Source organism: Pogona vitticeps, chromosome 4, assembly GCF_051106095.1.
Source record: "Pogona vitticeps strain Pit_001003342236 chromosome 4, PviZW2.1, whole genome shotgun sequence".
In the NCBI taxonomy this organism is placed as follows: Eukaryota; Metazoa; Chordata; class Lepidosauria; order Squamata; family Agamidae; genus Pogona; species Pogona vitticeps.
The window spans coordinates 93,330,582-93,356,201 of NC_135786.1; the positions used below are offsets into that span (position 1 = coordinate 93,330,582).

The 25,620-nt window shown below is 41.7% G+C and overlaps 1 protein-coding gene across 1 annotated transcript in view; it reads left to right on the top strand.

Moving 5' to 3' along the window:
* The window catches only part of LOC140706692 (uncharacterized), a 97,719-nt gene that overhangs the window by 61,935 nt on the left and 10,164 nt on the right, over positions 1–25,620 (top strand). Inside the window, exon 4 of the mRNA XM_078391769.1 lies at positions 1–25,620. This exon is cut by the window's right edge and continues 10,164 nt beyond it. The gene's annotated coding sequence lies outside the window, so the exon portion shown is untranslated.

The window sequence follows — 25,620 nt, forward strand, 5'->3', positions numbered from 1 at the left end:
GATTCCTACTTCACTCTAGCCAGTGGAACAGCCGCCCCTTGTAGCAAGATGGCTTGCATTCCTGATTGAAAGGTAAATAGTCTATCTCAGCCACCTGCAGCTCTTTAAAGACCCTGCAGTTTTACAAAGAAACTGTAAACTGTGGTTTTACAGACAGACAAAAATGTCCATTTCTGTGGCTATTTCCAGGGTTTGTGTGGGGAAATGGGCATAAAACCAGGGGAAAGTTTGGAAAAATATGTGTGACAAAAATGCATATACAGTGGTGCCTCGCAAGACGATTGCCTTCCGAGATGATTAATCCGCAAGATAATTGGTTTTTGCGATCGCTGTTGCGCTTCGCAAGACGATGTTTTCTATGGACAATTTTCGCAAGACGATTTTTCCCCATTGGAATGCATTAAATAGATTCCAGTGCATTCCAATGGGGAACCGTGTTTCACAAGATGATGTTTTCGCAAGACAGTGTTTTTTGCGGAATGAATTAACATCATCTTGCGAGACGCCACTGTATTTGAAAAATATGCAGAAAGACATTTCAGTCCATATGAAAAATGTAACAAAGTTATGCATTAGGAAAGACATTTGGTACTTTTGTGTATCAAAATGTATACAAATGGCAGTGCAAAATGGAGAAAGAAAATCTGAGACCCGTGTGGGAAACTAGGACAGGATGAGAATGGCAGTGGAATCCTGTGAAATGCAATGGCAGACCGATGTTCACATCCATTGTTTCCGCCACACTCTTCTTCTGTCTAGCTTCTCAGGTACTGGGGATTCTCAATAGAACTGTTATTTGTACACACAAACATATGCATTCATCCACACCCAAAGATAGCAGCCTTGCTGATGTTTCTGTGATGACTCATCTTCAGATGAAAAAGCCATGAGTCACAAGCTCCTGATCTTACAGCTCCCTTTGATTCATCCCTTGACTGTGTAAACAAACCAAATGTTAGTGTAGCTTCAGGGCCCAAGTGCAGAACATTGCTTTTAAAAAGAAATTAGTTGCAATTATCATTCCCAGGCCCCAAGCAGTTATTTTAAAAAGCAACTGTGGTTTTCTGTTGTTCAGAAATAACCAAATTAGTTGCATTGATCCAGCTTCTCAATGCTATATGATTGTGGTCTGTGATATATTATTTTTAAAAATCTGTTATTTTATCTGTTCTAAGCCGCCTTAAAAATCAACAACCTCCGATATGCAGATGATACCACTCTGACAGCAGAAAGTGAGGAGGAATTAAAGAACCTCTTAATGAGGGTGAAAGAGGAGAGTGCAAAAACCGGTCTGAAGCTCAACATCAAAAAAACCAAGATCATGGCCACTGGTCCGGTCAACTCCTGGCAAATAGAAGGGGAAGATATGGAGGCAGTGACAGATTTTACTTTCCTGGTCTACTTGATCACTGTAGATGGTGACAGCAGCCACGAAATTAAAAGACATCTGCTTCTTGGGAGGAAAGCGATGAAAAACCTAGACAGCATCTTAAAAAGCAGAGACATCACCTTGCCGACAAAGGTCTGCATAGTTAAAGTTATGGTTTTTCCAGTAGTGATGTATGGAAGTGAGAGCTGGACCATAAAGAAGGTTGACTACCGAAGAATGGATGCTTTTGACTTGTGGTGCTGGAGGAGGCTCTTGAGAGTCCCCTGGACTGCAAGAAGAACAATCCTATCCATTCTGAAGGAAATCAACCCTAAGTGCTCACTGGAAGGACAGATCCTGAAGCTGAGGCACCAATACTTTGGCCATCTCATGAGAAGAGAAGACTCCCTGGAAAAGACCCTGATGTTGGGAAAGTGTGAAGGCAAGAGGAGAAGGGGACGACAGAGGACGAGTTGGTTGGACAGTGTCACCAAAGCTACCAACATGAATTTGACCAAACTCTGGGAGGCAGTGGAAGACAGGAGGACCTGGCGTGCTCTGGTCCATGGGGTCACGAGCAGTCAGACACGACTTAATGACTAAACAACAACAAAGCTGCCTTGGGTCCCCTATGGGGATAAAGGTGGCACATACATACATACATACATACATACATACATACATACATACATACATACATACATACATACATACATACATACATACATACATACATACATACATACATACATACATACATACATACATACATCTAGTTTTGACAGCAGGGCCCTCCAAATATTTTAATGACCTACACGTCCCATAAGCCCTAAATCACATAGCCAGTAGCAAGGGATGATGGTAACTACAGTCCAAAACTCTCTAGAGGGCTACAATGTCCCTGCCATGATGTCCACTGCTTTGGCTCTCTAGCTTTTCAAAGATATCTGTTTCCATGCCCTGCTTGAATACCATTAATAATACCCACAAAGTATTCAAGCTTCACTTCATTTATAAGATTATGCCCTCCCCTTGTTTGCTGTTTTGCACCAGTCTTTTTCTTCCTTATTTTGTTTGCCTAACAACCTTCTTTTAATCCAGGGGTGGACAATTAATTTCTATGGGGGACGGCACATGAAAAATCTGAACTGTGTTCGGGGGCCGAACCAACTTTACTTAAAAATAAAATGAAACAGTGATGTTATGATTGTTTTTATTTTAAACTTGCTAATCTTCACAAATACTAAAGAGGTTTTTTGTGGTATGTTAAAGATAAGCAACTGATCAACTTTAGACAAAAAGTTATAAATGGTTTTGATGTTCAAAACTGTCCGTGAGCTGGACAGGAGCAGCTCGCAGGCCATACGTGGCCCTCGGGCCACACTTTGCCCAGGTCTGTTTTAATCCAGTTGTTTGCTTATTTAGGACAAGTGACTCTGGAGGAGAAGAAAGTTTGATTTTTTTTTTAATTTTTTGGCTGAAGTGTCATTAAAGCCTGCATACCTCTCTCCACTCATTCATAGCTTATGCCAGAGCTCATGGGCTTAGCACAAAGGTGTTTAAATGTTTTTGTACATGTGTTGGGTTTGTTTTTCTCCAAAACATTGCCTGCCTTGCTTCTGTGATGTCAACACAAGGGCCCTCTCTCCACTATGACATCATGGGGCAGATGCCCATGGGCCTCAGGTTTTGGCCTTACCTTCTCAAGGAATGGGATACTGTTGATTTGACAATCCTACTGGAAAGAATAACTATATACCTTGCAGTCCTGGATGGTTGGTCAGGAAGCCAGGTATAGATGCTTGCTACTGAGTTCTTTGGAGGCTACTTGGGGGACATGGCTGTTGTATTATTCTTGGCCATAAAATTGGCAGGTAACCTTCAGTGCATCCAATCTTCCTGGAACACCCTCTTTTCTTTCCTACCCCATCCACTATGCATGTTACTGTGATGGGAGGGGCTCATCAAGTGAGTACTGTTGTGAAAGAGCAGTGAAATAGAAATGTGCTCAGTAAACAAACAGGTACTAGAGCTGGGCACAAACATCTGGTTCCATGGTTCATGTCTGTTTTTTGACCAAACAGATGTTCGCTGCTTCGCAGCCCCACCCACTCAGAGGCAGTGCCCCAGGTTCCCTGTTCCACCTCCTCCAGGTGTTGCCCCTGAGTGCAACAGACTCTGTCCAGATCAAAAGCAATGAGTTAGTTGCTGCCTAGCTGCTCCCTTCTTTGTGCCATGACTCTGAGCATTTGCAAAGTTGCTAATCAAATAAACATAATACTGTTACTTAAATTTTATTACAAGTCACTCCATCAATCTTTTATTTAATAAGGCAAAAGATCTTTGTCACCATTAGGATACAAACACACACACACACGCACATCCATTTCTCGTGACCAGTGCCAGATATTCTAACACAACAGTCTGCTAGAAGGGATTGTTTCCGTATTGACACAGCTTCTGATTTCAGGTTCTCTTTTCCCCATTTTTAGATCTGGAACGAGTGGTTGCTTGCAATTCTGTTTCAGTCTGGCTTGGATGAGAGTTTGCTGAAACTAGCAGATTTCTCCACATTCAGGATGAAAAGAACTTGAGATCTGAAAAAAAATGAATATGTGAGAAAGCAAAAAAAGAGTCAACTGATTCATCCCTCTAGATTTGGAGTGTTGAATCATCAGCTGTTAACAGTCTGGGCTTCAGCCCCTGTGTATTCAAGCACATTTGTAATACTGGATGAGGTGCGCCACTTCTTCTTTCCTGAGACACTCTGAGACGACAGGATTCTCTTCACATGAAGACTCTCATACCTATCAAATTTGGCTGAGCGTATGGAGGAAGATTTATTTTCGTTTGGTTTTTTTTTTGAAGAAGTTAGCCAAATCTGGCAAATTTCTTTTGATTCTGGAAAGAAGTCATTTGTGAGAGTTTCGGGGGGTGTGTGTGCATGCAGAGGAACATTGAAACTGCTTAATCCCACCCACTCTCCTTCCCGTATGAACTAAGCTGGCGGTGAAGCATGCCTATCAGCACCCAGCCTGGCCAAGCATGTGTCATGGTATGCCTTCTCACCATATCTGCCCCCTCATCACTCACACCTGATAGGTACAGGGCTCAGATGTCCACCTTCATGCTGTCCTGGAATGGCTGATAGGTGCCTGTTCTCCCAGTGCAAACTTAGGGCTGCCTTCATGCCATCCGTGGCCACTGCAACTTCCAGGCTGACTGCTCCTATAAGTGCATGTTCATCCAGTCCTGATTCAGGGCTATTCGTGATTATTGCTCTGAACCAACTCTTCAACATACTACTTCCAATGAAACACACAATCTCCCTCCTGTTTCCATGCAAAATGTCAAAGAGTTACTCTCTTGGGCTACAGCTCCCACAACCCACCCATTCCCATAGGGAATTGTAGTCTAGAAAGCTATACTTTTATGTGGCAACTGCTTGTACCCAGCTGCTGGTTTGCTGCCTGATGTCTTTATCATCCTCATAGCACCTGCATAACATCCACCTTCTAATTCTGTGTTTCATATTCTCTCATCAATTCATATATAAAGCTGGTGTAATATGGGTGTTTGGCAGTTCATTGTGTTCCTCTATATCTTGCAATAAATCCATTTATTGCTTGGCTGTGCCTTCCTTATTGCACTTAGGACGTATTAAGACACACAACATGGGGTCACGTTTCCCATGTAATTTCTTCCATCAGGAAAACCAGAAACTTCTTGGGTTATTGTTTTGCCTCCATAAAATTGTGTTTTCTGTAATGTTTTTTGAGGCCCAGTCTTTGCATGTATCTTTTTGGCAGAAGATGCTGCTGCAGTCAGCTGCAGGCACTTCTGTACATATTTATTTATTTGTTCATCTATTTGAAATATTTATATACCACCCAGCCGGTAATACCTTTGGATCAGTTTGCAAATAGGAAAAAACAATAACATCACAAGTCATACAGTGAAAAACAAATCCCACTGAACAGCAGCAGGGTGTTAAAATATCAGGTGGGGAAAAACAAATTTGGAAGTAAACAGCACAAAAATGATTACATCCTCTAGCAGAGAAGGGTTCCAACCTGCCCGACTATATCCTATGAAGAAGGACGCCAGGTAGATCTCTCTTGGGAGGGCATTCCCCTCTCCCCCAATAAAGGCTAGCACTGAAATGTCTCTTTCCATGGTGCCCACACATCATACCATCACAAATTGAAACTGTCTGGAGGAGACAGGGTCCTAGAGAAACAAAATACTCTGCACTTGTGACATGGATCTAATTCCAATGGTGTTGAAGACTTCCCAAGAGTGTCTGCAGGGATTTTTTAAGACGAAGTGAGAGCTTCATTGTGGTATGCTAGCATAATGCATGTGCACAGCACACATCATCGCAACAGACTGCATCGGTCTATGATCTTTAAAATAATAATGGGCAGAAGCTCATGACAGTCTTAAACACGGTTGTCTGAAGCTATCCGGTGTAGCCTCCCAAGTCTGTTTGCAACTTGACCACCTGTGCTACTTACTAGGCATCACATCGGTGGAGTGCCACAAATGTATATTGGCTTATCATTCACCAGCAAGATTCAACCTTCCCCTCCATAAACTTTACATTGGGGGGGGGCAGGACAGGGCTCTCAAGGTGACCGTTGAGTGACCCTACATCCTGTTTTGTAGAAAGCAGTCCTCTATGTAAGAGCTGTGAGAAGACAGCATTCTGTTAGAAGGATTTGCCACTCTAAGAAGGGTTTGGAGATGATAAGGGGAAGCAGGAGCGCTAACATTTCCTGTCCACCAGCAGCCAACAGAACAGGCAAGCAGGTCACTTACACACAGACCTTCCTGCTTGGTGAAATGTGTTTTCATTTGAATTAAATTAAGAGTACATTACATTACATTACAATAATAATTCTGAAATCTGCAGAAATGCACAAAACTCAGCATATGCAGGTTTATCCTCCTTTGTCCTCATGTTTACATCCAAGTGACTCCTCTACAGAAGAGTCACTTTTAGGCTTTTGCCAGGTACAGACATATCACATGGATTGAATCATAATGCGATCATTGAAGCCACGACAAAGCCACAAAGTCCAGGTGGCCAACCAACAGCATGGCCCTCCCTATTTTGGCTGGCCTTCCCTGATAAGTAAACAAGGGCATTTCAGCAGGTGTCACTTGCTGAGTGAGTGCCATTGAAAAAGGGTCAGAAATCCTGTCCTCATCTGCATCTAGCCGTGCAGTTCATGATTTTGGAGGATGCTGATGCTGTAATCCCTATATATACTTGACCAGCAGTAAGCTTCACTGGATTCAATAGGACTTACTTGCAAAGAGACGTTTACAAGACCATGGTGCCATTGTCCCTTTCCCAACATGATTACAGCTAGAATATTGCATCAATGCCTATAGCAAGGCACCTGCGTGGGAAGGATGGCAATAGGTAGACAGAGAGACTGATGTGATTCTCCCTCCTTGTCTTTACTGAATCTATACTGGCTGTTCTTAGGTTCTGTTCCTTCTTCCTTTCTCATAGGTCACTTCCTGCTTCTCCATCTTTGCTATTTAGGGGAACGGATTTGTCATCAAAGGGCATTTGCAATTAAGTTTAAAAATCTTTAACCTCTTACATTACTTTCAAATCAGTTTCTTGGTTAGCTAACAGCTTCTTCTTCTCTCTTACCATCAATCTCTGGAGTGGTTACTCCCTCCATTCGTCACAAGCTCAGCACTAGGATGCTGCACTTCACCAGCCTGAATACTAAATAATACAAAGAATTACTTGGGAGTTATTGCCACTGATTTCACTAAAGCATAGATCCTATGCTCAGGAATGCAGATTAAATTCTTTTTGGGATTCAAAATATCTCCATTCATTTTAATGCAGCTCAATGTGTTACATGCCATCAAATTAGAACTCACTGACAGTGACTCAAATAGGGTTATCAATGTAAGTGGGATATTTAAGAACAGCTTTCACCAGTGTCACCTTCTCCCCATGAATTTCCCTGGTTGAACAGGGATTTGAAATTCTGGGCCCTAGTTCATCACTTTGTCCACTACACCCCACTGCCTAAATAAAGCATACCAAAACATTATTTATACATGCTACCAGCTTTGCCTACAGTGGTACAATATTAATCCTAGGGATGGGGATAGGGATGCACATAGTGATGAGGTTGCCAAAGAGGGGAGTCTTTCAAATTGTGGCTTTTGTCTAAGATGTTACCAAAACAGGATTAAATTCAGAAAATAATGATACAAATGCAGTTTTCCATCGCGCTGAATTGCATCTCCTCCAGTGGCTTAAATTAAAATTACTGCTGGGGAAAAAGAGAGAGAGAAAATGATTAGCATGGTGCTTCTTTCCCTCTCAACTTGAGAGTTGAATTGTCGATTAACTCCCTCTTCTGCAGCAACCATCTCTCCAGAAGGACCACACAGAGCAAAGTCTTGAAAGAGGATATGACTCCTCTGGTTCTTCAGATGAGCAGAAGCACGTTGCTGAAGTGGCAAGGAGGGAGATGGTCGGCAAATGAGAACGAATGAGGACAGAGCTTCCTTCTCCCAGGGACAAAATTTCTGAGATGCTCTCCAATTCCTCTTTCATTTATTGCTACAGAAAACAGATGAAGGATATTGCAATTGAAATCAGAGAGATTATGAATCCTCAGGTCTCCTCTCAGCCATCCTTTCTCAATGTCTAGCACAGCCTTCCCCAGCCAGGTGCTCTCCTGGTGTAACTCCCATCATCCATAGATAGCATGAGAAATTTAGTCCCACAAATGGGTGGAAATGCCTGATCAGGTAAAGGTAGTCTTAACTTTAAGAGCCAATGTAGGGTAATAGATAGTGTGATGGGCTGGGATTCAATTCCCCCCCTTAGCCATGGAAGCTCACTGGAGGGTGACAATGATAGAACCACCCCTTCAAGCTCTCACATACTTTGAACATCCTATTAAGGTTGCCAAAGGTTGGATGCAGCCTGACTGCACATAACAGATCAGCTTTAACAGAGATGGGAAATTTTACTCTTTTTAAAAATGTAGTTCCCAGAATCCCTCAATCAGCATTACCATGCTAGCTGTGGGATTCTAGGGTCTGTAGTCCAATAAAGTAACTTTCCCCTTCTTTGATCTGCCATGACAAAATGCCTGTTGTGATGCCACTCTAGGGCAAGCAGCAGCTACCACAACATAGTCAGGATACTGGCAACAATATAAAGGCTGTATGTCTGTTGCTTAGTGCAGTAATTAAAGCTGGAGGAGGCCTGTTTAATCGATGGAGATTTGGTGAGTTGGCTTCCTCAATGGGCTTACTCTAATTGCAGCTATGCTAAGTAGCAGGATTTTAGCCATTGTTGCATGTTCCCTCACTGCAGGTCACACTCAGTGGGGGAGTCGTCATGGTGGGTTCATTTTTCACAACAGCCAACAGACTAACCTGTTGCGAAGTAGAATGTGGCCCCTGAACCCCTAATGGTTGGATCAAAGAGGAGATTTAAGGAAGGCAGGGGACCCTGTCTGCTTTTGCATCCACCCCCCTCACAGCCAGTCAGCCGTCTCTGTACCCATTTGTTGCAAGGCAGTCAGGTCCAAAATGAGGTCATGAAGCCTGTTTATTACTGATGGATTTGCTATCTTTATCTTCAGCCTTCCTCAAATGATCTCAAGGTAGCATGCACATTCCCAGATGCATAAGGCAAGGTCAAGCTAAGAGCCTGTGGCTGGCTTGAGATCACTCAGCCAGTTTCTATGGCTGAGTGAAATTTAAACCCAGCTCTCCCAAGTCTTACCTAGACCAACACTCAAACTATTATACCACACACAGTGACTGAATTCCAGTAGTAAGATGCAACTAGAATCAGACCATTAAATCAGAGGAGGAGTTTACTCACCAAATCCCCGCCAATTCAATGGGGCTACTGTAGTTCTCACTTACTGCTGCATTTCATCCTCTGACTCCAATGTCCCAATTTGTAAAAATGAAACACTGTCGTTATAATCTATTAGGGGGATTTGAATAGGAGGACAACTACTTGTATTTTGGTTTCTGAGGTCTTCTAGCTTTTCTTTGGCAAGACTGACTTGCAACAGCTTGGGACATAGCTTTACTTGGAGCGTTGTGGAGGAGATCAATATATCTCATGGCTTGGTTTTAGGCACATAGTTAAAATCTTTACATTGACCCACACATTTTATGGGGGTGATGCCCCACACACAGTTAGTGCTGCCATTTTATTAAAATTGTTTGCTGCTGCTGCTTGTTCACTTCACATTCCTTTTAATGTCTTACTGATTAATGTCTTCATGACTTGCACACAACTCAGCGGTGTGCCTCCTCTATTTAAGAAGCACCAGGATGGACGAATATAGGTCTGATGTGATTTCTGAATTCTGCCAAAATGAAAAGAAAGCCATAGAACATTAGGAAGGCAGTGGATTTGACGTAGAGCCATTCTTATAACAGACGTTGCTCCTTTACCCCCAACTTCCAAAGGTGCCATGCTTCTAACAGTTTGAAGACAGGCAGAAATTCAGTTGGTAGTACTGGAAGCTGTCCTGGTTGATAAACTTCTATGATCCTTTTCAGGTTATACTCCATCCATGATGCAAGGGTTTGGGGTTTTAAAATATACAAATCTTTTCTTGGTCTATTTCATTTCACTTTTGTTAATTTCAGTGGGGAATCTGCCAGAAACTGATTGCGGGACCCAGCCAACATTTATCATGTATGTTGTCCCTTTTCCTTTCCTTTTCCTTTCTTTTCATTCTAAAGTTCCTGTTGGAATAGAGATGTTGATGAAATGTTGGGCTACAACTCTCATGTCTGATCATATTTGGAAGCGCAGGTTATCCTATATGGAAAGTATAAGTTCAAATGTGAAACAGAAATTAGATAATGAATTTAGGATGTTGTGAGCTCTAATCTTAAATTGTCTCTCAAACGGAGGGTTATATATGAAAATGTAGTCACAAATAGGGGCTATGGATAAGTTCCAAAGAAGTCTCACAGTTCCCATACATATTTCTCTTGACCCATGGAATTCCATCTATGCTGATGATCTTGCCTTGACAGTACAGACAGAAACCTTTGAGGCCATGAAGCACCAGCTGCCCTCTGCATTGGAAGATCTTTCCTTATATTATGAAGACAACCAGCTGAAACCAAACTCTTTAAAAACACAGGGCTGTGCATTCCAATTAAAGAACAGAGAAACAGAGAGGAAGCTCCAAGTTAACTGGGAAGGCAAGATTTTGGAACATTGTCATACCCCAAAGCATTTGGGCATCACTCTGGATGCAGCCCTGACCTACAAAAGGACAATGACTAAACATCAAACAGAAAGCTGCCGCCAAAAATAACATACTTAGGAAATTGGCAGGTCAGACTGGAGCACACACCCACAAACTGGCATTGCCCCTCCAGATGTATGCCAAGAGGTGCCAGCAAATAATAGGTGAAATAAGGAAATAACAGTTCCTAATCCATTCATTTCAAAGACACCAACCCTCCAGATGACAGCTAAAATCAAGGAAAAGTTTTCCGCACATACTTCAAGTTCTCAAAAATAAACCAGGAGATGTTAGGCTAAATCTATGGAAACCAAAAACAACACACCTTGCCAAATGGATGAATGCCAAAGAGTATTTCCCAGCAGGACTACATTCTAGCTGGACAATCTGGAAGTTACTTCATAGACTTTGAAGTGAAGTACTGTAGAAAGATCAAAGATTAGTCAAGTAAAATGGGGCTATTTGAATATTGGGCAAGTATTTTCTGTGATTGTGTAGAAATTCAATCAATGCAGCACTTATTTGCATGCAATTTATGCCCCACCATGTATACAAAAGAAGGTCTAGTAAATGGCCAAGATAATACTATGGAAGTATTCCACTTCTGGTGAAAAACTGTCCAATCATTTTAACATTTTAAATTTGTTGGAACTTTATATTTCATATAGCTCTATAATATTGAATTGTGCAACCTCTCACATGAATAAAGAAAGAAAAAACCCACAATTTCTTCCCATGCTTCCCATATTTCCCACGTGTATCTATTTCTTCCTCTTCCTTTCCCCATTCCTTGACTCCCTCATCTACAGTGGACCCTCGACTTACAGACAGCTCGACTGACAGACTTTTCGAGTTACAGACTTCTCTGGCCGCAAAATTTAAGTTCAACTTGCAGCCGGAGAATCGACCTACAGACCAGAAAAAACCAAAATGGAACAAAACAGCCAGTTACGGATTAATCGGTTTTCAATGCATTGTAGGTCAACGGAGCCTCAACCTACAGACTTTTTGACCTGCAGTCACCATTCCAATACAGATTAATTCCATAAGTAGAGGGTCTACTGTATATTGTTAGCACAGGTCACTGCTCAAGGGATATGACCAGTGATGAAAGGTGGCCCTTAACCCAGGCAAAGACAGCCTGTGATTTGAGCACAGACAATGCTTCATCCCAAAATTTTGGAGTCAGGTGTCTCTGCTTGGACCACTAACCATCCTTGTATTCACAGCAATAATGGACTCCAAGACTAGTTCCCCAAGACAGGGACACAGGGACAAATTTCTTCCATAGTGAAGGGTTATTTGTTTTCCAAAGATGCTGGACTGCCTTCTACTCCCTCTTGATGTTCATACTGAACCTCCCTTCTCTGTGTTGGCAGATTAAGTCGGGAAGAAAAGGCAGGTGGTTGGATGTAATTGATGATGTATGACAGAACATCACTGGAAGAGTAGTAGATTTAAAAAAAAAAACAAGGCTAGGGGGGTTTCAAATTAGTTTTTTCTTTTCTTTCTTTTTCTAATTAAGACATCATCCTGCCTCATTCCTTGAATGTTTTGGAAGTTTGCATCATGTTCTTGATTAATAACCCCCTATTGTTTTTTCACCACTATCCTTCCTCTTATCTTGGAAAAATCTTTTAAGGAGTGCTTTTTAACTGCTAACATGATAAAAGCCTAGTCTGAAACTGCCCTTGAGGCCAAATAGTATGTTACAGGTAGCTTATCATTAGAAGCCGAAGCCGAAACAAAATTCAGGCAGACTTTCCTGGCTGAACAATCAGACTTGCAAATGTAATCAGTACTTCTAATTTTAAGTCAGTACTTCTAATTTTAAGTCTACGCTTAGGTCTCAGTGACCCACCACAAAACAATGCAAATGCATTTGCAAACTATAGGAGGTGTGAATAGCTTCCTCTAACAATCAGAGGTTCTCAGCAATTAAGGGATTTTTCTCTTCCAATGATGACTTGTCTGCAACATACAATTTAGTCTGTCTCACTGCTTCTCTGTAATTCCAAATGTATAAGTGAGAACTGAAATATGTTCAACAGGAAGCTCAGAAACATTTTCTCTATTCTTCTAGGATAGGGAAAATATGCAGCTGTTTTCATTTCAACATTGCAACACTTACATACAGTACCACATATATGGGATCTCTGCAGAGGGAGAGTTAGTTTCCTAATGTCTCTTGGTTCCAAATTGCTCAGTCACTGATGGCTGAAAGGGCCAGCAAGGATTGATGAAAATGCTAGGCTTCCTTACCATTTGTGTACTCCTCATCTCCCTTTTCCTAAGCTGCTAGAATTTAAAACAAATGCACACATACCCTTCAGCTGGGTGAACGTAGGAAAGCCCATCATATGCTCCTTATTCAGCATGGAGATTAATCTTCTCCAACTCATCAAACACGATGTGCGAAGTGGCCCTCAAATTCAGGTTGCCAAAATCATTCATGCTTCCAAAGCTGCCTCTATCGCAGCCAGCAACTGATGTGAACTAAGTGAAGTGTTGTTGTTTTTCCTCAAGCAGAAAAGATTTGTCATTAATATGGCATGTTAACATTTGAGGGTGTAGTGCTCCTGTTTCTGAAGAAGTGGGAATTAGAATGAAGGGGGGGGAGGGCGTGGGATCTACATCCTCATCTTTCCATTGTAGCAGGTCAGCAGTCCAATGGGGCTAATTATTTCATTAAGCCCAGTGCACCAGCTACAGCATATTGGCAGAGACCTGAGCGTCTGTGTGACAAAAGCAAAGGAAAGCGATGACACGCTACAATCGTTCATTTATGTGTGTAGCCGCTCGCTCTGGATTTGAGCTATAATTTCATAATTGAGTGCATGCTCTCTGGCGCTTTCAAAATGGATGGCAGATGAAGGTCTCGATCCAGGCTGGGAAAGTTACTTTTAAAAAGTAATAAGCAAAGCTTGAACATCACTTTCATGAACAATGGATGCAATGACAGGCTGACGCTATCATCACTGAGCACTGGTAGGATAGCTATCATTTTACCACTGCTCAGTTATGGATGTCTTCAGCTTCTCACTGATGATCTTAAAAAGACATTTCCAAGCTCCTGTAACAGTCACAATTCCAAATCCCCACAAAACAGTTAACTACTATTCCAGTTATCATTTTAACCTAATGTTTACTTTTCTATTTACTTTTAAAACTAATAAAACAGGTACTTCTTGTTAGCTTTTTTAAAACATCAGATTGCTACAGTTTACTGACCATGGTTTTTTTTAAAAAAACACCTCATTTAAATGTGGGTACACCCTATAAATAAAACAAGGGAACTAAAACAGTTTTGGCTAAACTGCAAAAGGAATGAAACAATCCCTTGTTCCACTTCAATCCGAATTAAATTTAGTTAGGCATTAGTAATTAACTATTGTCAAGTCATTTCCGACTTATGTCTGTCATAATATCATTTTCCAGATGTAAAATATTTAGAAGTGATTTACCAGCCATTCTTTCTGGCTGTTTTCGGGAACTGTGTAGCTCAGTGGTCCTCAACCTTGGGCCTCCAGATGTTCTTGAACTACTACTCTTAGAAACCTTCACCACCACTTCTGCTGGCTAGGATTTCTGGGAGTTGAAGTCCAAGAACATCTGGAGGCCCAAGGTTGGGGACCACTGGTGTAGCTTACTCAGGCTGCAGAAGTGATTTTTTTTTGGGGGGGGGAGGATTAGTTAGAAGTAATTATTTAGCTGGCTGGGTAGCTTAGGGAATCAGGTATTAGTTCAGAATTTGATTCCCCATTGACTTTTGTGGGAGAAGAGACAACTGGAGTAGCCTTGGGCAAGCTGCACAGTGCCAGGATACCCCCAGTAAACCAGTTCTGAGTACTTTATACCTAGAAAACCCAGGAAAGGGTCACCATATCTCAGAAGTGACTTGACAGCACACAGTTATTATTATCAATTCATTATTTATAGCAAATTACTTCTGAGATCTGTTCAAAAATCACTGGGAACATTTTCAGCCTCTCTTCCATCTTCATGGAAATTTGCGGATGTCTGTCAGGGCTTAGCTTACTCCCTTCAACATAGTGGTGGAATTTGGAAGGTAAGAATGAGTTGTAGCCAATGTCAAATTGAGGGGCATGTTTCTCTCCTCTGTGGAAGTACAAGAACAGAGCAGTAAAAAAACAAAGGAAACTGTAAAAGTCATACATGACTCTTCTGAAATTCTGGTTTGGTACCACCGACCCCACTTGGTCCACAAGCCAGTGTGAATGAAAGCATTGGCTTTTCTTTTGAATATGAATGAGCAACGGCCCCAGTTTGGTCCTTTGTACTGTTAAGTGAAAGCTCCCTGAAGGGGCAGCCAGGAAAGATCAGCGGCAGCACCAAACATCTGAAGCATCTGAAGCATCCTTTTCTGTGCCCAGTATTAGAGTCACTGCCTGAAACAGTGTGGTGACTTTTGACTTTCATATATGAAGCCTGAGTGTCCTAGATATTTATCTCATTAAATATCTGAAATTCGACGTACCTACTGAGCCAATTTTCAGATTTGTCCCAGGAAAAGAAAGAAAAATCATTACCTTTACATTTATCTGATTCTGCAATCGAAAAAGTTCTCAAGACATTCTCAAAATTCACCTGGATTTGTCAATACTGACAAATGAAAGTTGTCAGCCCTCTTTTGGGGGAAAGAATTTATCGTAGTATATGTGCGCACATGCGTCCATATACTCACAAAGGGAAAAATGAAGTAAACATTCTTGCCATCAGGATCTGTTTTCCACAAACTCCTTGATCCATAAAAAAAGCAACATGGCATTAGAGTAGCCTATGCACTTCAGCCTTACTATGGAGTCCATTCCACTGAACTCCAGAATACCTTAGAACTGACTTTGAATAAACATATTTAAGACCAGGCTGTTACATGAAAACAAAGAAGTGATTCTGATGGGACTCTGAACCTTGAGCCCCTGCATGGTTCTTTCTTGACTGACTCTTCCATGGTGGTAGCTGCAGCCTCTCTCTCTAACCGCACTGACTCTCAAATACGAGCAGCACATGGTGTGGTGGCTGTAAGGCTCATATTTCGAAGGCCACATGTTTGCTACAAATCTTAAGTTGTGTATTTTAACAAATGTAAAGTCATGAATTTGTGTGGAATGAGTGAGCATCCCCCCCCCCAAATTAAAATCCCCTCCATCCCAATTAAAATCAGTCAGAAACAAAAGATTGACAGGATGCGGTGGGCTTTCCTCCAGGTTGGGGGTGGGGCTACTGAAGACGGATGGCAGGCATGGTTCTGAATGCCAATGAATGCCAATGAGCACTTTTTATAAGCATACAGTATCTGGCTAGATGTGCACTCTCGTGCTGGACTTACACACTGAGAATGAAATTGCATTGAGTTTGTTAGGATTCAATCCTCCAGACACTAGGATTCAGTCCTCCATTCACATTTATCTAGAAGGATGTCCCCCTACATCATTTAGGACTTCTGTGCAGACATGCATAAGACAGCACTGATGGGCATTTGCAGCGCTTGGAATGGTAGCTTTGAAAATTAATTGGTTAATGTTAAACATCCGAAATGGGGGAATTAACTCGTTGTTACCACTGGGAAATGAAATTGTTTAATTCAATAAATTGGCACTAATGAATTCATTAGTTCCAAAATATACGGTGGGATTTACAGAGAATGGCATGCAGGTTGCTGATCCTTACTAGCAAATTTGTAAAAATGATCTTTTTGTCATTTTGAAATTACCGTCCCCAATCTGGCCTGTCTTCCAGATCCCCTAAAACAATTGACTGGCCCGGTCACATCTGAAATTTTCTGGAAACTGCCAGATTGGGAAGAGTGGCTGTTCTAAAGAGGGGATTTTGTCTGACAACCTGTTCAATTATGTTTTGCCACTGATCTGCATCCATCGCTGTTCTTGTTTTCCCTGCCCATCTCCCTCATCCAGCTGTATTGTTTTGTTCCATGATCATTGGCTAAATATATCACTTGGACGGATTTGGAAATGAGGATTGTATTTTGCAAATAAAACATATAAAATAAAGTAAAGGAGATCCTTATGGTTTGTTTAGAATTTCTTAACCTTGCTCTGTAAAGCTAACCAAGTTTGGATTAACACTCAGCAGTATCTTTCCTATTATCACAGGTCTTGATTTTTTTTCCTTCTGTCTCACCAAAGCTCTATTTGGCTCATGGTTCTAAAAAGAGGAGTTGGCTAGGTGTGCAAAAGAAGGGATACACCAATTCCTCTATATCATTTTTTTTTTTAAAATTTACACATTAAACTGATGAATTGACCATGAGCTAAAATGGACAAAATTTCCTATAGCTTTTTGTACTGAAGAAACCAACTGAGGACAAAATCAATAGTTAATTGGGTTCTGAAATGGGTCTGCACTCTGCGTATGCAAGAGACAGTATCTTTCTTATTAACACATACTTTGATGTTTTTCCTTAAGTTATGCCCCCATCTCCTGGGTCTAAAAACAGGGCTGGCAAGATCTGCAAAAGCCACCTGAGGTACTGTAAACATTTTTCTGTGAATCATCTGGGGGGGGGGAAGGGGGGCTGTTTTGAACGAAAGCAGCAATTCTGTACCCACTTACCTGGAACGGTGAAAAGCAGTGAGACCTACTTCTGAGTAGACATGCCTATGACTGTGCTGCACATTCATGGAATCCTGTTCAGATTACAAAGACATCTTTATGACCAGTTAAAACATTTGGTTACTGACATGGCCCATTAAGCAAAGAAGTAATGAATTGGCATTAAAAAAAAAATATTTCCAAGCGCTAGCATTTTACTGCATATATATTTCTGTTTATCTCTTATACCAAGGTTGATAAGATTATTGTAGGAGACTCACTATAGTGGTGGGGGGGTGTCTGTGGCATTTGGGCAGCCCCAAATTTCATGATTAGTGATACACATTGCTGACATGTGGTAACATCCAGAAGTTCAAAAGAATGTTTGGAACTAGAGAATATGAATACCCCCACACAGGTGGACATAATGAGGGCCCGGCCCCCTGGGGCCAGACCATCCACCCACCCTTCTACTGCTGCTGCAGACTCTGTGCTCCCTTCCTATTGCTCCAGAGGTCGCGGTCAACTAGCCACTCCTGGCAGGAGGTGGGACGACAAGGCTTGCTGCCAGGTCAAAGAGGGGGCCGGACCCTCATGTCCACCTGTGTGTGTGTGGGGGGGTATTTGTATACAAATACAAATACCTCTATCTCTATTTGGAACCAAGTTAAAAATATTTAGGTCTATTACACTTCAGCTAAGCACAAGTTCAATCCTTTCCCTTTACAACAGTTGGGCCTTGAAAGGAATATAACGTTATCTAAATTGGATGTGAAGATTGAGTTGAATCCTATTGGCATCAGTGTGAGGCCAGCATAACCTGCCAAGGCTAATTGCAACTAACTGATGAGGTGCTACAACATGGCTTGGTCATGAGCCTGGTCACACACCTAATTGCACAATTGAAGTGCACCCCAGCACCTTGTTGATTATTCTGGAATTGCCATAGCAGGTTACGCAGACCTTGCCTAAACAGCAGTAGGATTCCAGTCACTTTCTTTAGGAGCAGGAGGAGGAGGAGGAGGCATGTCTGTTCATTCTCCGCTGCCCGTTACTTTTCCTACCCATTAGCTCAGTTTAAATGGATGGTCAAGCCATGGTTTGGCACAATGAGAGGGTAACTTAAAGTAACATCAGCCTAGTGTGCTTTACAATTCTGCTTTGCAGGCCATATGGAAACCACAGTTTGCTGGTCTGGAGATAACAGGCAGTGATGCATTACCCTGAACTATGAAGTAATTCATCATTCCGAATGTGCAGGAAATGTGAAGGAGGAGGGCCTGGGTAGGTCCAAGGCTTCTTCAGATGCATGTTCTTAGTGTGAAATCATGGTATAGGACATCTTCAGGTATTGTCTTGTTTGAGGAGAATAGATATCCCCTAAACCAAAGCCCCTTTCCTCCCAGAAATGGATCTCCTCAGATACCGCGGCATCAACAATCAAGCTTGCAAACGAAGTCCTTATCTACCTTCCAACAACCATTCACAATGGAAGCACACTAAATGCAATAAAAATATAGAGGAAGATGATCTTGCGCGGTATCAAAAAGAGATCTTTTAGCACATGTGGGAACAGCTGTTTGAAGAAGGTGCTAAGCACCTGGTGCTTCAATTAATCCTAAGTCACTTGCTGATTTGCTGCCTTTTGCTTTGGTTATCGATCCTTTTCTCTCTGCTTAAGCAGTGCTTTTTAAAACTCTCCTCAGAAATTCCTTCCAGACTGATACCATTAAGAACTTAATGCACTATTTGCAGAAGGGGAAATTGGCTGGGTTTCTCAGGATGCTTCCAGACTGATAGTACCCAACACAACTAATCAAAAGCTATTGGGCAACTATTGTGTCCTTCCCTTAATAGATTTTTGTGGGTGGAAAGAAATAGAAAGAAACACGTGGTGGAAAAGACAGCAAGGTTGCACAGTAGAAAGTCTCATTTGGAAGCACCCCTTCCACTATAAAAGCAGTACACATGAAGTGTCGAGAGAATATGTGCTATTCTCCCCCACACACACAACAACCCTTTCACTGAAATTCTGCTATCCAATGAAGTGATTTAACAACTACAGCACATATAACATAGGAATAGTTTTCTAATCAAGATATTGGGAAGGAAGGGGAGAGCTGGACCCAAACACTCATTTATTCATTTGATTTATATACTATTCCCAGAGCTTGGAAAAATCACATCTTTGGCTTTCATGCCTCAGAAAACTCCAGCTAGACATGCCAATAATCTGCAGTCTTTAAAGATTTGCAGAGTTTTGTCCAAGGATGTGCACATGGGGGAAGTGTAATTAAAATGCCCCATGACAGGCTGTTAGGCCTTTGCATCTATTGGCCAGTATCTTCTTGCCAAATTATGCAGGTGCAGCAGGCATGAGATCACCAGCAGTGACCAACTGCAGGTAATTGAAGAGTTTCCTTTGGGGGGAAGGTGTCTGGCTTCATCTCATTGTGCAGGAGTTACACATACTTCAAAACTGGAGAAGGAACTCTTTAATTGGCAGCAATTCCCACCATACAGTGACTGGACACTGGTCCTAAGATAAAAGAAGCAAGGGGAGAAGCCTGTACACTCAGTACTTTTGGACTAAATGAATGCTGTAGAATCTGGAGCTGTGTGATTTAGCCAGTAAATCTACTGTGGACTGGATCCCATTTCACGATATTCTTTTGGAATGTGTTCAGAATTTGGAAAAAAATATTTTCTTGTTCTACTTCTCCCAGAATTCCCCAGCTAGCAGGCTACTGCTCGTGCTGTTTTGGGGATTCTGGAAGTAATGCCACAAAAACATAACATCTCCATGATCTCACTACAATCCAAAGGAGATGCTCCTACCACTGTTGTTCCTATGTCTGCCCATTCATGCAGCCCCAAGATATCATGGTCTATACCACTGGTTCTTAACCTTGGGTTACTCAGGAGTTTTGGACTGCAACTCCCAGAAGTTTTCACCACCAGCTGTCCTGACTGGGGTTTCTGGGAGTTGCAGTTCAAAAGCATCCGAGTTAAGACAGTGTACAGTTACTCCTGAGTAACCCAAGGTTAAGAATCAGTGGGTTAAGAACCACTGGTCTATACAGTGACAGCATGATTCGAAGAGGGGGTGGACAGATGTGGCCCATGGGGCATATGAATCCCCCCAGAGCATTTTTGTAGCCCCACATTGTTTAGTCATTTTGTCGTGTCCGACTCTTCATGACCCCATGGACCAGAGCACGCCAGGCCCTCCTATCCTCCACTGCCTCCCGGAGTTGGGTCAAATTCACGTTGGTAGCTTCGGTGACACTATCCAGCCATCTCATCCTCGGTCGTCCCCTTCTCCTCTTGCCTTCACACTTTCCCAACATCAAGGTCTTTTCCAGGGAGTCTTGTCTTTTCATGAGATGGCCAAAGTACTGGAGCCTCAGCTTCAGGATCTGTCCTTCCAGTGAGCACTCTGGGTTGATTTCCTTCAGAATTGATAGGTCTGTTGTCCTTGCAGTCCAGGGGACTCTCAAGAGCCTCCTCCAGCACCACAATTCAAAAGCATCAATTCTTCGGCGGTCAGCTTTCTTTATGGTAGCCCCACACCACCACATAATATAGCCATTTTCCTCTCCAGGACCCTTCCAAGAATGGGAATAACACAGTATATGGACTGGCTTTGGAGTATACTGGGGGGGGCACAAAAATTCCCTTGGGATATGTCCACATCCCATGGGACACATTTTGATCACCTCTGTCTTAGACCAACACTGTGACTATGTCAGGATTGTGTCAAGACCAAGAGGTCTCCAAGAGTAGTGGGTATTGATATAGGGTATTGTGGGGAGGGGGTCACCTAACCTCCTTCATCCTCAAAATACCTTAAATCCAACCCACAATGAGCTGCCTGGCCACTTCCAGTTCTTTTCTTTTTTTCCCCAAATTTTGGACCCTTTCAGCTATTTTGGGCCCTGGTGCCCAAGCTTGTTAGAGTTGCCTATCCTGGCCTAGAATGACTAAGATCAAGGAGACCCAAGTTCTAATCTTTATTCAGTCATGAAATCCATTGGTTGGTCTTGTGTTCATCCATTGGGATTTCATCCCGACCTTCCACACCAGAATGCTGTGTGGATAAAAAGAAAAGAAAGCCAAATGCAGAGAGAAGATAAAGATACATAATTAGCATCACGACGTAGTGAAAATCAACATATGGGCAAGGAGGTGAGACTCATCAAGAGGCTGTGAAGATGGTGCCTTCTAAATGAGGGATTCTGACTGAAGCACCTTTAATTCAGCACCTTGCCTTTTATACCACTGACTGTATACTTAGACTGGTTTGATTTTTATTGTAACCTTGCAGGTAACCTGAAGAGGCAGTTCAGCATTCAGGGCATTCAAGTACAATATTATGTTACAAGCAACTGGAAAATAGCATCAAAATAGCATTTACTCAATTCTCAAAAATCACTTTTCCAAAGGTGAATCCCTGTTTCGTCTCTCTTTGCTTATTCAGCCAAGCTCCTGTTTGCAGTCAGCTGCAAACACAGATTGATGTAAGGGCGGAAGCAAAGAGGTACAGCTTGTTTAGTGAGCCAAAAAATACATATTTGTTCTCTGCCTCTGTTTCTCTTGGACAGCTCATATGGCCTCTGCCAGGCTGTGTCGAGTGAATGCAAAGGATCCAAGCTCCTTCCCAAAGGAAAAGTAAATTACATTTTCTAAATGACACCAAAATGCACTGGATAGCATTGTTGGAAGAATTAGGCAACAGCCAGAAATGCTAAGTGTGCTGCACCATACAGTTGCCTTTCTTTAAATAGTCCTCATGTTACAGCATTCTTGACTTTTTCTAACAGATCATTTCTTCTTTTTTTAAAAAAATCAATTTAAATGATTTTATTCCAAAGCAGCTTTGATGGCAACCGTACTGGCATGGTGTGCAATGAGGTTTAAAATCATTGTGGTGATGCAGTAGGAAAGAAAGAAAGAAAGAAAGAAAGAAAGAAAGAAAGAAAGAAAGAAAGAAAGAAAGAAAGAAAGAAAGAAAGAAAGAAAGAAAGAAAGAAAGAAAGAAAGAAAGAAAGAAAGAAAGAAAGAAAGAAAGAAAGAAAGAAAGAAAGAAAGAAAGAAAGAAAGAAAGAAAGAAAGAAAGAAAGAAAGAAAGAAAAGCAACTCATCAGAAAATATTATCTTTTGGTAGGGATGTAAATCCTGGCTTTTCTTCTTATGTATGAGAATGAGAAGCTACAAAATGTTCTCCTAACCTACAAGAGAGTGAGATATTTTCTGTTGATCTCAATGAAAGCTTGCACATTTCTTGGAACAAGTTTTTGTGCAAATACTGCAAATAGCACAATAATGCCAACTGCACAGCCCTGCAACAAGTGCTGTGTCATTTCATGGCCTTTTAAGAATTGGAAGCACTGGATGGGTTATTTGCATCTTTTTCAACAACCCCCCCAGTCTTTCTGTGCTTACTCTGTGTTCCTGCACTAGTTTCTCAAAAAGACAAGTTTTACACATAGACATTTTGTGTGTCCCAGAGACACTGATATAGAAAAAAGAGCTCCTTGCCTCAGTCTTGTGCTGGAGATGGAGATTTTGGCAAGGCTTCAAAATTCCTTGCCAAGGTGTCATCCTTCTGAAGCAGCTTAAATCATTAAGAAAGTATAATCCAGCAAGTATTCGTATTCCTGAGACATACAGATCACTTGTCCCTCCTCCTGAAAAATGATTGGCCAAAGACCTAATGGAAAAGCCAAATAAAATCCCACAAGAGGGGATTTTAGTATAGGGAGTCTCGCTAGCTTAACTGTTAGGTGGGGTTTATATTGTGAGAGCTTGGGTCTGAGTGAGGTCGAATAGTGCTTGGCTAGAAAAGTGGCCAGAAAGGATTTAGCTGAGAAAGTCTGAGAAAGTTAACCAGAGGGAAAAGTCCTAGGAGGTGATGAATTCTTTCAAATGTGTTAATAAAACAAAAACCCTGTCTAGAAAGGACTGGTTTCTTCACAAACACTTCCGTTGCTAAAACGTCTTGTGGAGTTCCTGCCAAAACACTGATTCAGCAAACCTGTTACAAAACATATACCCATATGTACACCCTGTTTCTTCCAAGCTTCATCCCTCATGGTGATTTCTGAAAATAAACTTTGAGTTCTGTAATCTGCCTCTATTTACATTTATACTCAGGTCAGCAATACCCAAGCTCTCACAATTAAAAGAACTCTAAATATTAAATGCTATCACCTCTGACTGAAACAATATAAAATACCAACCATATAAAATACTATTATTTACCATAGAAAACACAGGAAGTGTATGAAGAACACTCATTCATTTCCCAAGTGGAGCAAAGGGACTGCCTAGACCCAAGCAAAAGCTGCAGGAGCGCTCTTGCAGTTACCAACTGAGCTTTTGAAGGGTCTCTCGGTTTCATGTGAAGGTGAAACTGCATGAGCAGGGAAGAGGATGGAACCTGACAGGCCCCTGAGAGCATAACGACTGAGGGAGCCAGCAACAATCCCCCAATGCTACCTCCTGAAATTGGTTGTGATGCCTCGCTAGACAGTTACCCCGCATGACAGTTTTTTCGCTAGACATTGACTTTTTGTGATCGCTATAGCAATTTGCAAAACAGTGATTCCTATGGGGGATTTTTGCTGGACAATGTTTGGTCCCTGCTTTGCAAACCAATTTTTGCTAGATGACGATTTTGACAGCTCCCTCCGCGCTCGCAAAACAGGTGTTTTTGGGACCTAAGCTTTGCAAGACAGCTATTTAAACAGCTGATTGGTGGTTTGCAAAGCGGCTTTCTTATGGCTGATCTTTGCTAGACAACGACGATTCTTCCCCATTGGAACACATTAAACAGGTTTCAATGCATTCCAATAGGGAAATGCTTTTCGCTAGACAATGATTTAGCTAAACAGCAATTTCAGTGGAATGGATTATCATTGTCTAGCGAGGCACCATTGTAAGACCAAAACCTCTACCAAACAGTACCTCTCATGCTCAGTTTGGACAGCTGGTCCAGAAAGGGACCCATGGATGATGGTATTTTAAAAATAATTTTAAAATGGGACATTGCTTACACATGGCCAGGACAAAAGTATACACTGATTTGCATAAGTCTACATGTGCTGATTTATACTTACAAAGGCAAAATTAGAAACGTTTTCAGTAATTTAAATGGAATTACAGCATGTCTCAGTGAAATGGGGAAGATGGTGACCAGGCGATCTGCATATCTGCTGAATCCACTGTTTAGGTGTTGGTATCATGAATGGACAACTTTAAGGTCCCTGTTTTCTCTCCTTTGGTGGCCATCATGATTCTTCTTTGATTTGTTATTACTAGTCTCAACTAGAATAGACTCACTAACTCAATTACCTTTACCTAAGTGTTGAGTACAGCTCTACTCTTAGTTGGGACTGGTAATATGATAGTGGCCCTTATCCTTAAAGCAGACTCAGACTTGACAGGCTTTCAAATGAAGACCACCTTAAAAATTAGTTTTTTCCTCTGCCATCCCTACAGATGGAGGCCTGCCCTAAAAGAGCACAATTGGCCACCCAAACAGAAGTTTCCAAGGAGTCTATCAACAGAATGATTCTCCCTCTGTTTCCCACTATGGCAAGATGTACATTCCTATTCAAATTAGAGTAATTATTTCTAAATTTACAAGCACTCATCTAAGCCTGCATATACAAATGTTATGCAAATCTCTTTTGTCAGTGCTTAAGTAATTGCCTTAGAAAGGGTCACATTGAGCCAGTTGGCCTTCTTTTGTACAGTGTGCTTCCAAATTAACCAGCAGAGTGATCAGCAGTGATACTAGCAAACACCAACCCACACAGAAATCAACATTAAACTCAGAAAGCATCTCACGGTCAGGCAAAATGTGACTGCTGTCATGATTCTATATTCCAGTCATGTAGGGAAACAATTATGAAATAGAAGAGTAGTGTAAATTTCATCCCTATTTCACAGCATTTGATACGAATCTGGAACCAAATTTTTGATTTATTAGTACCACTTTGCAGACAAAAGAACGGGACAGAAGAAAGGCCTACAGTCTGCACACCAATCAATGCTCAAAAGGGCTTTGGGGTGTTTTTAATATGCTTCTCCATGTTGGTCTCTAAAGATCATGTAACTTGCATTATATCTAGAAATAAATAATGTTGCACAATATTAAAGTGTTGAGAGAATGTGGAAAGCTGCCACGTCCTTGCAGAGGATATCTTGCTTAGAAAAAAGGGTGATTTTTTCAATATCTGTCTTACTAGACTACCATTGAGAGGGAGGGCAATCTGCCAATCGAAAGAATATTTTAAGGGTGTTTACTATGGCACCCTATGACCCACCAGTTATTATTGGACTTAACTTCCATCAGCATTAAACAGGATTGCCAGTGGTAATGGATAA